This window comes from Hemitrygon akajei, chromosome 7, assembly GCF_048418815.1.
Source record: "Hemitrygon akajei chromosome 7, sHemAka1.3, whole genome shotgun sequence".
Taxonomy (NCBI): domain Eukaryota; kingdom Metazoa; phylum Chordata; class Chondrichthyes; order Myliobatiformes; family Dasyatidae; genus Hemitrygon; species Hemitrygon akajei.
In genome coordinates this window covers 87,579,697-87,595,103 of record NC_133130.1, presented here as the reverse complement: position 1 = coordinate 87,595,103, position 15,407 = coordinate 87,579,697, and the positions used below count along the sequence as shown (strand labels likewise).

The 15,407-nt window shown below is 41.8% G+C and overlaps 1 protein-coding gene across 2 annotated transcripts in view; it reads right to left on the bottom strand.

Annotated features, from left to right (window-relative positions):
* LOC140730641 (homeobox protein Nkx-2.2a-like) overlaps positions 1-7,247 on the bottom strand; it is a 12,519-nt gene extending 5,272 nt beyond the window's left edge. Inside the window, exon 1 of one of the 2 annotated variants that reach the window (XM_073051362.1) lies at positions 7,229-7,247. The gene's annotated coding sequence lies outside the window, so the exon portion shown is untranslated. Of the gene's footprint in view, positions 1-4,538; positions 4,855-7,228 lie in introns of those variants that run through there. The other variant, XM_073051360.1, reaches the window with a different exon arrangement.
* Between the last annotated feature and the right edge of the window lie 8,160 nt (positions 7,248-15,407).

The window sequence follows — 15,407 nt, the reverse complement described above, 5'->3', positions numbered from 1 at the left end:
CGCTTTGCCAGTGTTAGATGCCCATCGACTCCCGCAAACTTCCCGCAATAAACATAGAAAAGTTTGAAATCTGTATTTCACATTTGCAAGTATATAAAGATGCTGTTGACTTTATACGCGGTGTGATTCCAGTGATCCTTAGCTTATGACTATTCTAAATACAAACTGAAAGATGCTCAGTGAATAGTTGTTCTTTGCACAATTTCTTCTGTGGCCGTATTGATGGTGATGTATGCCATATAGATCGCCCTGCCAGAAATAACGGTTTATCCTCCTAAAACTAGAAGTGGGGAATGAATACCGCCGAATTCTGGAGAAGATAGCGTGGAGGATCAGACTGAGCTAAACGCACAGGGAGCAGTGGAGAAAGAAAGATCATCACATTGTCTGTTGGACTTGAGCTGAGTCTTTCTTTCTAGGGCGGGTTCTAAAACAAGACGAGATAGGTGACCTTTACACAAAATCTTAATCCCCTGCTGAAGAGACTGATAGGTTCGAGGAGTTATTTGAACAATCTAACAAGAGTCTGAAAAGGAGAGGTAAATGTGAACAGGGATAAGTGGCCCTACTTCAGCTCAAGTGCCCTCCATTTGTGTTTACCTGTTTACTTTCGCAGGTAGCTTAAAAACCCCTTCCCACCATAATTTGCCTTTTTCACCAGTGCCAAACGAGGGCTCCGCTCTGACATCCGCACTAACTTTTGAAGTTATTTGATTCGATGTATGGAGAGTTGAGACGAGCAATTGCTTCAACCCCCCCCCCCCCCCAACAGGAGTCAACCACGTTGGTTTAGTCCTTAGGGCAGAAACAGATAATAAATTTCTTGAAGAAATGATTCAGGTCATTGAGGCAAATGGGTCTAATTTAATCAAGTAAATTGGGTGTATTTTGCTCAGGCGCAATATGATCAACTTTCCCGCACTTAAGAACTAAAATTGATTTTAAACCATCCTGATTGCAATACTTCAGGTTATTTTAAACGGCCTGGCAAGGGAGAGTGCTAGGTGTATAAAGAATGTATGTAAAATCAAATTATATGAAAGTGATAATTCCAGTTGGGAATTGGCGCTGTTAGGTATCCACATACCTCTTTATGAAGGTGAGCGAGAGTCAGTGACGGGAGAATTAAATTCGTACGGCCTTTCTTGTAATTTGGTATTAAATTCCTTAAATTAATTACTATTGGAGAGACAAAACTTAAATAATTGGGTGTTAATGCCAATGAGCTGGCGCGAAATCGAATTTATCATTCAATAGCTATTTCGAGCCGAGTCAATTTCCCAATAAAATTAATATGAAATATAATGATTAAATTATACAAGGAAATCTATCAGTTTTGCGTTCTAATTTTCCTCGTCACACCTTGAGCGGCCGAAACACAATCCATCCACCGTTTGATTTTTAGTTACCTGTCAGATCATTAAAATATAATGGATTTTTGCAAACTATCAATAACATGCTCAGTAAATTATTTAAAACTATAGACTGCAAGTAAAAGCAATTTTTGTTCTTGGTATTCCGAAATAAAGCTGGTAATATTGCTAATTCTGGCCGAGACCTGATTCGTTCAGAGAAAAACGTTTACCCTCAGTACTGGTTCCGAACTCTACAGTACGTGTACCTCAATAAAGAACAGCAGGGCTCACTCAAAAGATTCTCAGGTTCTTAACCTCTGTTTAAAGGAGATATCGCCAGTAGTTAAATGCAGGTGACAAAATGCCAATTCTAAATCCTAAATATTGGTCCGGACTGCGTCAAAACAATTAAACATAACACGTTTGTACCTCCAACAACTGAGATCTGTTACAATGAAAAAGAGTTCCAAAATGATATAAAGATGGCGGTAACCATCTCTGATAATATTTCACCCAAGCCCATAGTAAGTATTTATATTTGATTGTTCTATGCTTCAGAAATAGTTAATTGCTTGTTCTGCAGTATAAGATTGTAAACCCGTTATCAATGGGCTCCTAGTGTGATAATGCAATGAAATATACCCTAAGGTGATATTCGTGCTGCAGGAATTGTCATTTACATAAGATTCCTGAAGGCTTTCTGCACGCCCGAACCCGAGTTCTCAGTAATAAGCAGAAGGCTTTATTTTCCCTGAGGTTAAACAGCTAGAAAAGGCGGAACAAAATCACTGCGTATTATGGATAAAAGAAAGTAGCATCAAGCGTTCGGTTGTTCAAGAGGAACGCTTTGCTATCTCGTATGGAGTTTTTGTGGGAAGTCTATTTCGATATTACCTAGAGGACTCAGAGAGCATCATTCTATAATCCGATTGAAATAACGCCTCAGGGCTTATTTTTAGCGCCTCATTTGCTAATGTTTCATTTGAAAATAAAACAGTTCTTTCCCTCAGAGGCGAAAGCTTTTTCTTTATTCTTTTACTTTCTTTAATGATTAAACATGTCACACCAGGATTTGCCTCTCCCCCACGGGGAGATCTCCCACATTTTCCCCCTTGTTAAACCAAAGCAATGATTTACCTTAAAACGATTAATTTGCAATCAATTTTTCTTTCAAAAACAAGACGAATTAAATCCACGCGCTGTGACATTTAATTAATACTTTCTTTTAAAAAGAAATTCCTTTCGCTGCAGAGTGAGAACAAGAATTGGTGCTTATTTCCAAGACCGTTCCTTGGGGACAAGAACCAATAGTAGGTTGGAATACGCAAGTCAGTACTGTCAAATTGTCAGCTTGAAGTACGCCGTTGCACCGAATATGTAAACTTGTGCATTTGGCAAGGTCTTGACATCTCATTCAATTAGAAACACTGCTTCACGATTTCTTTAGGTTCCACTTAAGGTACAACACACATCCCTTTCAAAATTAAGATTTAAATTTAATCTGAATATTCGAGTTTCTAAAGGTGCAAATGCTGAATAATTGAAACGCACTGGCGTGTGCACATGAACTCCTACTAAACTCATTGGAGCTGTGAATTTGTAAGTTAAGTGCATCCCATATAAAAAAAACCATTCTCAAAATAAACGCGTGAAGAAATTTAGGGGAAAATATCAATGATCCGTCCTGGTTGTATTGGGGAGCTTGATTTCGGGGAGGTACGTAAACACTAACGGTAAAATGCCGAAATCTCCATATAATGACTTCCCGCTTCCTTAAAAAAAACGATGGCCTTTGGCTTCAACCTTTGAGCGAAAATTCTTAATTACAACCCTTTTTCCTTATATGTGGACACACGACTCGGATTGAAAAACTTTGCAGTTAGAGCCGAATCGGATTAACAATTAGAAACGGTTGATCGTTACACTGCGCGTCAACTGAGGCCAAGTTATACTCCTGATACACTGGCGAACTCTACTGACATAATCGAGAACTGTCACAACTGTGGATTCGATTCACCTTGAAAGTAAAAAAAAAGTGTTTACCGAAGAACAAAGAAAGGGATAATGTTTTTAGTAATGAGGCTGATTGGGATTAATTATATATGTTTAGTGTATATGGATCATATCACGGATCACGGTTCCTTATCATAAAGTCCACTGTCCCCATCTTAAATTTAGTTTAATGGGGCGTATTGACAAATATTCTTGAATTTCAACCAGTGACCGTAGAACTTTTAAAAACAAACGATCCAACTGAATGGTTTTTTTTCAGGGTTTGCTTGAGATATAACATACACCACTTGCAAAATTCAGACATAAAGTTCTCGGTGCGAGCTTCATTCTAAAGGCAAAAATGCTGAATAACTGAAATGTATTCGCGTGTGCCAAAGAGCACTCACTAAACTCACAGGAGCTGTGAATCTGTGGGTTAGGTGCGTATATTTTCAATTTCTATTCCTGCTTAGGCATCACTGACAGACACGCCTTATCCAGGTGACTTCTCTTCACTCTGTGTGTAATGACTGCGCAGAATAATTCATTCCGGTATCCGCTTCTTCCTATTAAGAACGAAAGGGCGCATTGTAGAAAGTGAATTGGGGGCTTGAGTTCGCGGGGAAAGGGGGAGAGAGGTGTAGAGCGATATCCGTGTGTGTACGTGGGCGAGGGGTGGAGGATTTTAAAAGTCTGAGAATTGAAAGGGCTGAAGTTGGGGATGTGTTAGCTGTGGCAGGGTGGAATGGCCGTGTTTTCCCTTTGCTCGATCTAGTAACGCGTGTAGCCAGGATATCCAGGTTATAAAACTGCACAATTCACGTAACTATTAAAGAGCACTAGCGGTGTTTGACTGCAATGGAAGAAGACGGTAGGCGTACACGTGTGCACATTTTCCCATCGTAACTGCATCTATTCACGGCGGCAAGCGCAATGGGAGAGCAGCAGCGTTACAAGGAAACGTTGAGTGTACTTCGTTCCGCAGTAAAAACAGTAACGCACGGCGTTCATTCCAGTGACAGAATTCTCTAGTTTAATCCGCGCCGCGTTCACTTTGAAGTTCGTTCCTCAACATTTATAGTTGCGGATTCAAAGCAGAGCAAACTGCAGTGGACGCCGCTCGCCGAGCGCCGCGAATCCGAGGAAATGCGAATCCATTAGAAAATAAAAGTGCTGACTGAAAGTGCTCACCTGTCAAAAGCTGGAATGGAATGGCTGATGCAGCCAGTGTTGTTTTTTTTAACGCTCGGATGTCGTTGAAGTATCTCCAAATGGAAAATCAGGAGTGCGTGCACAGATAAGACTGATGCGCTTTATATACCCAGGGACTCACAAAAAATGATCCACTCTTAATATTGTCCAAGTGCGTTTACACAGTAGGCGAGTGGCAGTGTCCCTCCACACTCTCAGATTGCCCGCTGTTTGCTCTTCCCGATTATGACGTTAGACAAAATACAGACCATATGTTCATTGGTAATAAATTGGCTATAAATGCAAACACACTTTACTTCTTGATAGCGCCTTTGCTCTGTTCCATTCCCATCCCCCTATCCCACCACCATCTCAACCACTGCCCGGCCAACCCCCACCTCCTCAACTCCGACTTTCCTTTCCCCACCTACCCTCGAAACTAACTGATCTGCATTGAACGCACTCTCTTCACCCCCCCGGGACAGAATGTGTGTGTGTGTGTGTGTGTGTGTGTGTGTGTGTGTGTGTGTGTGTGTGTGTGTGTGTGTGTGTGTGTGTGTGTGTGTGTGTGTGTGTGTGTGTGAGCGCGCGCGCGCGGGGGGGGGGGCGGGGGAGCGCGCACCGGAGGGGGAGGGGGAGCGGCAGAAGTTGGCTGCTTTTGATTAATAATCAGGGTCTCAGATCAATGCACCTCGGTACCTCTCTCGCCACCATACGCTCTCACTTTCTGCGTTTATCGACGTCGTCTAATTTAAAACCCAGCTCCGACCGAACAGCCAGAAGTCCTGTTTTAAATTGTCAATCCCCAAACTTTTCCTGTATTTTCATCATTATTAATAGACTCGAACTCTGACAACACTCCCCCCCCCCCACCTCCTCCGAATCAAATAAATCGCTCGGTATCCAAGGAGCAAAGAAACACAACCGGCCATATGCGTTACTTGAATGTAAACCCCACTGGTGTACACAGGATACGCTGATACGAGAGACCTAAAGAGATTAACGACCGCGTGCTTTGTTTTTATTCTAAAGTGCACCGAATGTTAGTTTGAGGGGCGGGGTAGTGGTGTCAGTGGGGGAGGGTGTTACGCTCTATATTTTTTATGACACTGTCTCGCTCGCTTGCAGATTGATAAGGATGTATGGTTCACACTGAAATGTCACCAAAGGTTTCCTGGTTGCTTCTAACAATTAGCGGTGGTTGTTTCTCAACCAAGTGGGAGAGGGAGTTCTCACTGTTTTCTTCTTGGTCTGATCCCCCTCACAGCTCTAAGCCCTAGCGCCACCCTGGTCAAAAGCTAATTTATTACTCCGTAGGCAACGATGTACTTTATTGCCTGTGAGTGATAATGGGGAGAGTTCTGTATTGGAGATCGCAAATCTTTGCGACCTTGTTTTTGGCCAAATCGATACTGCAATTATAAGAGAGAGGGAGAGAGGGAGAGAGAGAGAGAGAGGGAGAGAGGGAGAGAGAGAGAGAGAGAGAGAGAGAGAGAGAGAGAGAGAGAGAGAGAGAGAGAGAGAGAGAGAGAGAGAGAGAGAGAGAGAGAGAGAGAGAGAGAGAGAGAGAACAATAAAAAGAGGGGGAAGGGGAGAGAGAGATTGGAGAGTGGCGATACTCTGCCTTCAGTAAATAAACAAAGCAAACCCCCATAATGCATGAAAGTTGAGGAGTGACTGTGACTACATGACCAGAGCGAGACTGCAGTGCTTCCTTGTCTGAATGGTAATACGCTTGGAAAATGACCTCACTTCGCTCCAATCTTGGCTTGGATAATAATCGCGTACATTCAGTACTCTGGAAAACTACAGAGGGCGGTGAGACAGAGGGACCTTTATCGTGGGTGCCAACTGGAAGTAGAGACCGTCACTTGGTTGTCACTTAGAGGTGGGTGGAGAGAAATTCGCCATTTACAACGGAGATGGTCCCGGGGGCTCGCATTCAGTTCACTCACTCCACACTAAAGTTTCAGTTGCCTTCGACCAGTTACTCGGATCTGGTTTATGATTGCCAGAGCTGTTATCTATCAGAAGACAGGTAGTCGGACAGGTGTGAGGACAACCCCATCTGTCTGTTCAGTTGGGCGTGCTCTCTTTAAGTACACACACACACACACACACACACACACACACACACACACACACACACACACACACACACACACACACACACACACACACACACACACACACACACACACACACACACACACACACACACACACACACTTCAACAGCCAGTACCTTTTATGTTTTCTTTAAAATAGATAACTTTAAAAATCGAATTGTCATTGTAAAAATCCGCTTGCAAAATACACATTGGCTGTTGGACTCATAAAAGAAAGGTTTACTGCTTCGAGCTCTTTCCGCACCCTCACTCCTCGCTCTTTAGCAGCACTTGGGAGTTTATCGTTTTATAGAGAGCATTTCACCAATAATATATTTCACTCGTCATATATGAGTTTCCATGATTGCCACTGGAACGATCGGTGGAAGCTCAGAGATAAACGCCGAGTCTCATTAAGCAAAGGTGAAGAAGTGCTTTTATTTTATAGAGAAATGCAGTCAGGCACCTTGAATTGAACATGAAATGTTCCCTTTACTCTTAACATCCGCATATCCTGTTCCGTATTGTTCCCACTGCATCGCTCCGCTACCTTTCAAAATATTTATTAAATCAAAGCATATACCTGCATTGTTCACTTGTTCTTCCGGCACGCTTACGTCTCAGCTTTTCAACCGCGGCTTGTAATCTTGCCCACGACCGTCGCCTCAGTAATGACATCTCACTGTAACTGTGTTCTGTACACATATACAACACTTCAAAAAAAAACACCGAAAGCAGAGGCTACTTCGGTTTCGTTATTTAAATCGCTTTAATTTTCACCTTCTAGGTTTTCGCCACTTCTCAGTACTACGGAGTTTTGTTCTGAAGTTCATAAGATGATTTTAGGTTGGCCTTTTCAGCCTCTGCACCAAGTTATAACTTACTTTTGATCTTTTTTAAAGTAGTTGAATTAATTAAGACGAATAGCAAATATCTTTGCTTGGATTGAAATCAAAACTTTAAAAATGGTGCAATTAATACATATCTGCCAACATTTCATTTATCCACAGATTTAAACTCAGACCCGAGAAAGAGCTTAGATTATTCCTACACTTCACTAGAACCCCAGAAAGACCTATTGTTCTTGATTCAGAGCTCTAAAATTATCCCAAAATTTCTAGTATTAGAACTGGAAAAAACGAGAGCTGGATTACATGAGGGGTTGCAAGATATTACTGTGCCATTTTCTGGAGAATAATCAATATCACAGATTCAAAAAAAAGCACGATGAAAGTCTTTCTCAACAGTTATTTCCGTAGGCAATGAGAATGCATTGTATGAACTGGGGCAGGTATAAAGGCTTTATTTTGTCTGAAGTTTGGGGATTAATTAACACTAAAATAGGACTTGCAATCAAGTAATTTAATTCTATCTTCCATTCACTGCACAGAAGCACAAAATGTCAGGTATCTCTACTTTCACTTTCTCCTGGTCTTGTAAGTGGTTCTTGCTTCAGATTACCTGGTGAACTAGTTAAAGTTGGTTGGCTATATGTCAATTATGTGCTGTTGGATAACTCAATAGCTGTATTAAACCCTAAAATGCTTGCTGCTTTGTTAGATAATGAATTAAATTAAAAGCAAAATTAAAATGTTAGCAATATTTGGTTTGCTATTTTTGTAGGATATGGTCTTTGTTCACATATGCTGCAATAACGTTCAACCTCTTGCATTCTTCAACCAGCCACTAGGCGGGGCAAGGTAACAATGTGGATTGGAGAAGTTTGGACGCTCTTATTTGTCTACATTTAACATCTCCTAGAGATGGTGTCAACAGCAACACTAGAATGCACTTACGTAGTTGGTTGGTTGGCATCCGTCTGTCTCGAAGGACAATGGGAGATGATGATCATCATCACAAGCCTAGGTGGAAGGTATGGAGATCTTGAGATGCCCAGTGGTCAAGATCCCCCTCTCGGCTCACCAGTGTAGTCCAAAGGAAAGCTCATGTAGCAATACATTTGGCACCAGCTTGACTGCAGGAGCTGCCGGAAGGATATTTAATGATGTCCAGTCTGGATTTGCTGTCTGGGTTTACTCCCATAACTTTCAACTCTCCCGAGGCTGCTCACAAGGCAGTAGGTCTACTTACCCACAGCTGGGGATCTGGTTCGTGAACACCAGGGCATGTCCACACATCGGTGGGTCTGCATGCTACGTGTGCAGGTGCCAGACCTCCTCCCCGTCCTCTGCAGTTCAGCCCGAGTCTGAAAAGAGTTCCGTTTCCATGTGTCGCCAACAAGGAGGCACTACATGAGGCTTGCTGTTGGAGAGGTGATGTACTGGCAGGGAGAGACACACACATTCAGTTCTCCTTTTCACGAGACTGCTAGCCAGTGGTGCAAGCTGAAAGTGAGAGCGACAAGCATTACCCACTACACTGCTACACTAGATGCACCACAACAACCATTTATTTAGTATCTTCATTCTAAAATAATAACCAAATGCACATCATAGGAATGCCAATCAAACTACTACATGAAATGATATTGGTCCTAGCAGGAGTGTCTTAAAAAGGAAGGAGTTCAGGAAGAAAATTAAGGCACTTAGAAGTTTTGTTGCTGATGTTACAATGATGTCATCGGGGCAAAAAGAAACCGGGGAGTAAGAGGTCAAGGTTGGTGGAGTGCAGAGATTTTAGGGGGCAATATTTTTTAAGGATGTTGAGTTGGAGTAGGAAGTAAGATCAGAGATTCATTCCTGGAAATGCCATAAAATAACCAATATGACTTGGTGTATTAATTGTTCACTTTGACTCATCTTCTGTTTCACTGTTGTTAAAGACAGGGAAGATTTGGATGTGTGCAAAATGGGCAGCATACCTGATAATTGCCTGTTGTGCAGCATTACCCAAAGTCAGCACTGAACTCTGTAGCAAACTATTAATACTGAGTTGACTGCAGCTCCCAGAAATACTTCAAAGTTGTGTATGTGATTAATTTTGCAGATTTACATAGATTCACAGAGAATAGGAAGGTTCTAATTTAACCCCTGGGCTGGGGTAGACTAAATTTTGTAGAGGCAGCACTGCCTCATGGTTTGTAGAGAGGAAAATTCCAGCTTTTCTGCTGGGAAATGAGTTTATATGAATACTGTTAAATATCACCTTTATGCTTGGCTTTTGGTTATTTTTATGGTAATGTTTACTGACTTTGGCTTTGGCTTATGTTGAAAAACTGTGAAATATATATTTGGATAAAGAACTTATTAAAAACAGAATTGTCATTTGGCCCTTCAAACCAAACCTGCCATTGAATAAGATCATGGCTGATCTGACCTTAATCTCCATTTTGCATTATTGGTTACTTTTTACTCCTCTGTTTATCAACCACTTATCCACTTCTGCCTTAAAATATTAAGCCCCTGCTTCCATCCTTCTTTGAGGAAGAGCATTCCAAGAACTCATTATCCTATGAGAGAGACCTATTTATCTTATCATTGATTTGAATGGGCATCTACTTACTTATGCCTAATAGTTCATGATTCTCTCATGAGAGTAAGTATACATTCCACATCATCTGTATCATTAGCCCACAGGATTTTTATTTATCTCAATCAGGTTGCCTTTCAGACTTCTAATTTCCAGATACAAGCTTAGTGTGTCTAACCTTCCATCTTAAGATAACTCACCTATTCTAGCCTTTACTTTAGAGAACTTTCTCCAAACTTACATCCTTTCTTAAACCTGTTATTTGATCATGTAACAGGACACCCAGATCTCTCTACCTGAGAACTTTGCAGCCTCTCATCATTTAAACAATAAGCTTCCTTTTTCACTTTTCCAGACAAAATGGACAATTTAGAATTTTTTTCACACCATACTCCATATGTCAGATCATTCTCCACTTAGCCAGAATATCAAAATCTGAAATTATAAAGCAAGGAACCCTGCAGGGTGAAAGGAGTTGTTAACATTTGGTTAGAAATCCTGATGAATCTTTCCTTTCACAGATACTGCAGGACCTGCTGAGTTCTCCAACAGAGTGTTTTAGGAACAACTATTAAGATGCCTATAGCATATTGGCCTTTATTGCAAAGGGGCTGAGGTAGGGAAAGTTAGCAGTTACAGTGACCCAAGATATGGCAGCAAGGCAAGTGCGGTTCGCGCTAAGCGAATTGTAAGATCAGGGTTCGATTCCTGCCTCTGCTTGAAAGGAGTTTCTACATTCTCTCCATGACTACATAGATTTCCTCCAAGTGCTCATGTTTCCTCTCACATTCTAAAGACGTATGGTTAGAGGGCGAGCATGGTGTGTTGGTTCTGGAAGCGGGTGACACTTACGGGTTGCTCAGCACAAAGCTCGCTGATCTGGTTTGACACAAATGTCGCATTTCACTGTCTGTTTGATGCACGTGTGATAAATAAATCTAATCATTAATCTCTCTGTACGATGCTGACAGTTCCTTTCCCTTCAGAGATGTTGCTTGACCCTCCGTGTTTCTTCATCAGTTTGTTTTTGCTTCAGATTTCGGCATCTGAATTTTTTAATGTCTTCACCTGAAATTATAAACTGGTTAGAACAGTATGGATCTAATGCCACTCATGCACACCGATCTGAATATGTAGTCTAAAATTGGATTTTGTAGAGTTCCATCCACACCCCCAGCAACCCCATTCACTTTCCTCAAGACCTCTCCCTCTGATAACTTTCCCCCTTCTCTCCCCACCTCCTCTCCCTGAGTCCCATACTGATTCAGACACATATTTCTGTCTGGGACCTTATTCAACCTGAAGCCTCTCACCACTCATTGATCTAGCTGTGCCTAAAAAAACCTGATGGTGCCTTTATTTCTGAAAGGGGAGGTCAGCCACCAACACACTGAATGGGAGGTTAGGCTCACAGTGGCATTGCAAGGGACCTACTTCACTGTTGTACAGAGGGTCAGAAGATCAGATGCTCATCAAGTAGGAAGAGTCACCTCTGCTTCAGCCCATCTCTTGATCCCAAAGGAAAGAAATTAGCAACAGGTATTCCCATAACTGTTGGTCTGCAGGTCAAACAATCTCACCTAACTTTAAAGCCAGAAGGCTTAGAACTTAATTTGTCTGTGGAACATCATTCCAACCCAAGCCAGCACATTTAACACTGGCACTTACTTGAGATGGGTCCATGTAAAATGACAGTTTTCTTTTTACATTGCGAAAAGATCACTTCAGCATCCAGAGAGACGTTCATTCTCATAAATTAGAGGGGAACTAATCAGAAAACAGAAACATACAATTAGACAGACTTACCCAGCTTCAAACTTAAAGCAGCTGCTTAACAAATTAGTCAAAATCTAATGATAGCAAATTATTTGATTGTACATATTGACAACTAAATCTCAAAGCTGAAGAGATGTAGAGGAAAGTGTTGCATTTCTGCATCACTGTTCCAGTTCTTGGGGCATCCAACAATGTTTTTACAGCCAAAGAAATGCTTTATGATGTGTGGTCTCTGTTGTAATGTAATGTAAAAGCCAATTTGTGCACAGCAGGCTGCACATAGAACAGTGCAATGATGATTAGATAATACCATTAATTGAGCAATAAATACAGTGAATAGGACAGTTGATCTTTTCCAGAGTAGTGATGTGGGACTTTTTATGCTCAACTGAAGAAGCGGACAGAACTTCAGATTAATAATACCTATGAACGAGTAACACTTCCATAGTCAGAATGAGAGGCCTAAATCTTGAACTGAAGTCTCTGGAATCTGACTTAATCCCTCATCCTTCTGGTTCAAAGGTAAAGAGCACAATCTGTTGAGCCAAATCAATCAGCGTAACTAAAATTTTAAACAAGGAGCAAGGAGCAACATACCAATGAAAGTAGGAGACAGCAATCTCAGTCAATCAATGTTGGAGTAAAATAACAGAGGTGTAGAGCTACAACAATAAAAAAGATAGAAGTGAATGAGACAGGCCATGACGCATTTTAAGCGGGAAAGAGATTTGGTAGCTAATATGGCAAACTTAGTAAGACAAAGGCAAACCAATGCACGGTTGCTGTGAAAAGCTTGCAAATGTGTTGAGTTGCATAAACCAAGCAACCATAAATAGTAAGCACATTACTCTTTAAGAACTTGAACAGGCCCTTGGTCTGTACTACATTACGTGCCCATAGGAAAATTATGACCAGCTCTGAGAGAGCTTACATTGGATGCCCCAGATTTGGACAACTTATGAAGGGAAGATGACCAACTTTGACTTGAAAATAGTTGAAAATAAAAGTTTTCCACATAATATGCTAAACACTCTGAAGGTCACTGATGAAGTTGATAAAGAAAACAAAATGTTAGGACTCAGTTGAAAGGAACTTACAGAAGGAATAATTATTACATATTTGTTCTAAACCTGTGGTAATGTAGATTTATTTTAAACAGGTCATAGTAGGAAGGGTTTCTAGATATATTGTTGCATTTCTCACGGTGACTGAATACTGTGGGAATCAAACAAAAAGGAAGACCCTGTGAGCTAATTGGCCATTTTTGACTTTTACACCTTCCTACTTATATTTGCAAGTTAATAAAAAGCCTCCATTTCAGTCAATAATATTGTTTATATAAAAATATAAAGGATGTCACTGACTTCTGTGTTTATGATAAGGAGCTATAATTATCAGCAAACAGCCCTATTGTGACAAACAAAAACATGATGACAAAGACAGGATTGTTTCCCCCAGTACAATAATACTTTAATAATCACTGGCAAAGTATTTTTCAGTTGCATCATATTAATAACATCTTCATTGTAAAGTCATTTAAAAACACTCCATTCAGTATTTATTTTAAATTACTTGCATTATCTTAAATTATTTGTGTTCAATTGTATGGTGTACCAGAATTAATATAGTACATGTAATTATTTTATGCTTAGCATTATTTACACCATCTCCAGTCATTGGAAACAATAACTTTTTAAAATTTCATTTTGAATCCAAAGTATAGAAATTGCTTGCACTGGTGTCTGTTTTCCAAGTGCTGATTACATATAAATTTGATTTATCCTGGAGTGGATCGCGGGATCAATTATGTCCGTGTGGAACTGTGCCCATCTGGAAGGTGGTTAGGGTATTCCTGCCTATGATTCACATTAGGGAACTTGACCTTTTTTCTGGCATCAAGCATGCACCTATAGAGCCTGTGCACCGCACATTTCCCCCTTCCCTGTAAACGGCAGCTTTTGGGTGTAACCTTTGCCTTTAGTTGAACACTCGCAATACAGTCACAAATACATCGCGCTACTTTGTTGCATTTGTGTCCGGTTAAAGGATTGTTTTGTTGGCATTGTTGGGTCTGATTAGACCGCTTCAGAACTATTGCAAATTTTTAGAGCTCACAGACTGTGCTATAAATAACAGAGAGTCTTTTCTCCTATGCTAAGCCATTGACATAAACCATCAATGGTGCCTCAGTGGTGATCCTGCACGCAGCTCTCCCTGCGCAGCCGAGGCAAGGCAGGAACCGCAGCGAAGCTGTATCACACCACTGTTAATTACCTCTGCACACTGAAGGATATAATTTAGCCAAGAATAGCAAGAATGTGCAGAGTCACTCATATAAGAAACTTTAAATTACATAAACATTGAAAATCTTAGCACGTAGAGAAAATAATATACAATTTCGAAACTTTACTCGGGCCATTGCCCCCTGTTTTTGCCCACCCTCCTCGATGACCCCTAGTAGCTCAGGCTTTGCGATGAGCAGATTTCAATCTGCAGCCTGGGAGCCAAGTGAGGAAGCAATGTGGGATGGCTGGTAATGGCTCAGAGTTCTGTCTCGGCGGGCTCAGCAGAAGGACAATTGGTGCCCATTTTGAGCGGGACATCGCCGTCCCAATCCCGCATAACCAGACAGTCTTTCGGGGGAGCGGGGCAGGGAGGGGCGGGGTGTTCTGCAGTCACCGTTAACGTTTCGGTGTCTGGACCTGGAGCTGACCCTGCCGCCTAACCCCGCCCCAAGTCGCAGTTGGAAAATTCACTGAACAATTCATGTATATAGGGGATTATATAAAAATAGAAACAAGCGCGGGGAAGTTAAATTATAAGAGAATACAAGGAAAATAACAATCCCACACCCTACTGTAGAGGAGTTTGCCCTTTCTGCAAGAGAGAGACAGGTTCCAGAGTGCTCTCTGGTTTGCTCATGCATGGCATTTTCCTGTACTACTCTGAGCAGATTGCTCAGTGCTTTTGCCCCTGTTGAGCTGCAGTCTGACTGTGGGTCCATTGAGATAGCCAACTGTTCAGAGGTAGCATCCCTCTGCAGAGGGAGCAGCTCCCTGCTGGTTCATGAAGATCCACAGGCTGGCTTCTGTGTCCAGGGACCAGACCTTCAGCAAGACCAAGGTGAGACTGCATAGGAGCAGTGGGGTCATGTGCCCTCTGTCGGTGCTGCCCCAGCAGCTGCCACCTCAAGCACAAAGCACTGAGTGGTGGAGCCTCTGTCGATTCCCAGCTAAGAACTGAGTACCTTCTGACTTCTTGTACGAGCTTGGAGATAGACTTGCCCACGCTCACTCCTTGTCACCAAGGCAAGCCTCGAAGCTGGCTGTCGTCTGCAATGTTGTCATGGCCCTCTGGGACGGGATGGTTGTGCAGCCTGCTGACACTCAGACTGAATCCTTCACGCAAGTGCAATCCACTATTACTCTAATTTATTTCACTGCTCTACCCAATATGGCAGTGTTGCAGAGTACCAGGGACACTACGTTTCTCATTGTCAGCAACTCTTCCTCATTTCCTCCCTTTCGTGAGTGCTCCTGGTCCTCCTATTCCTTCCC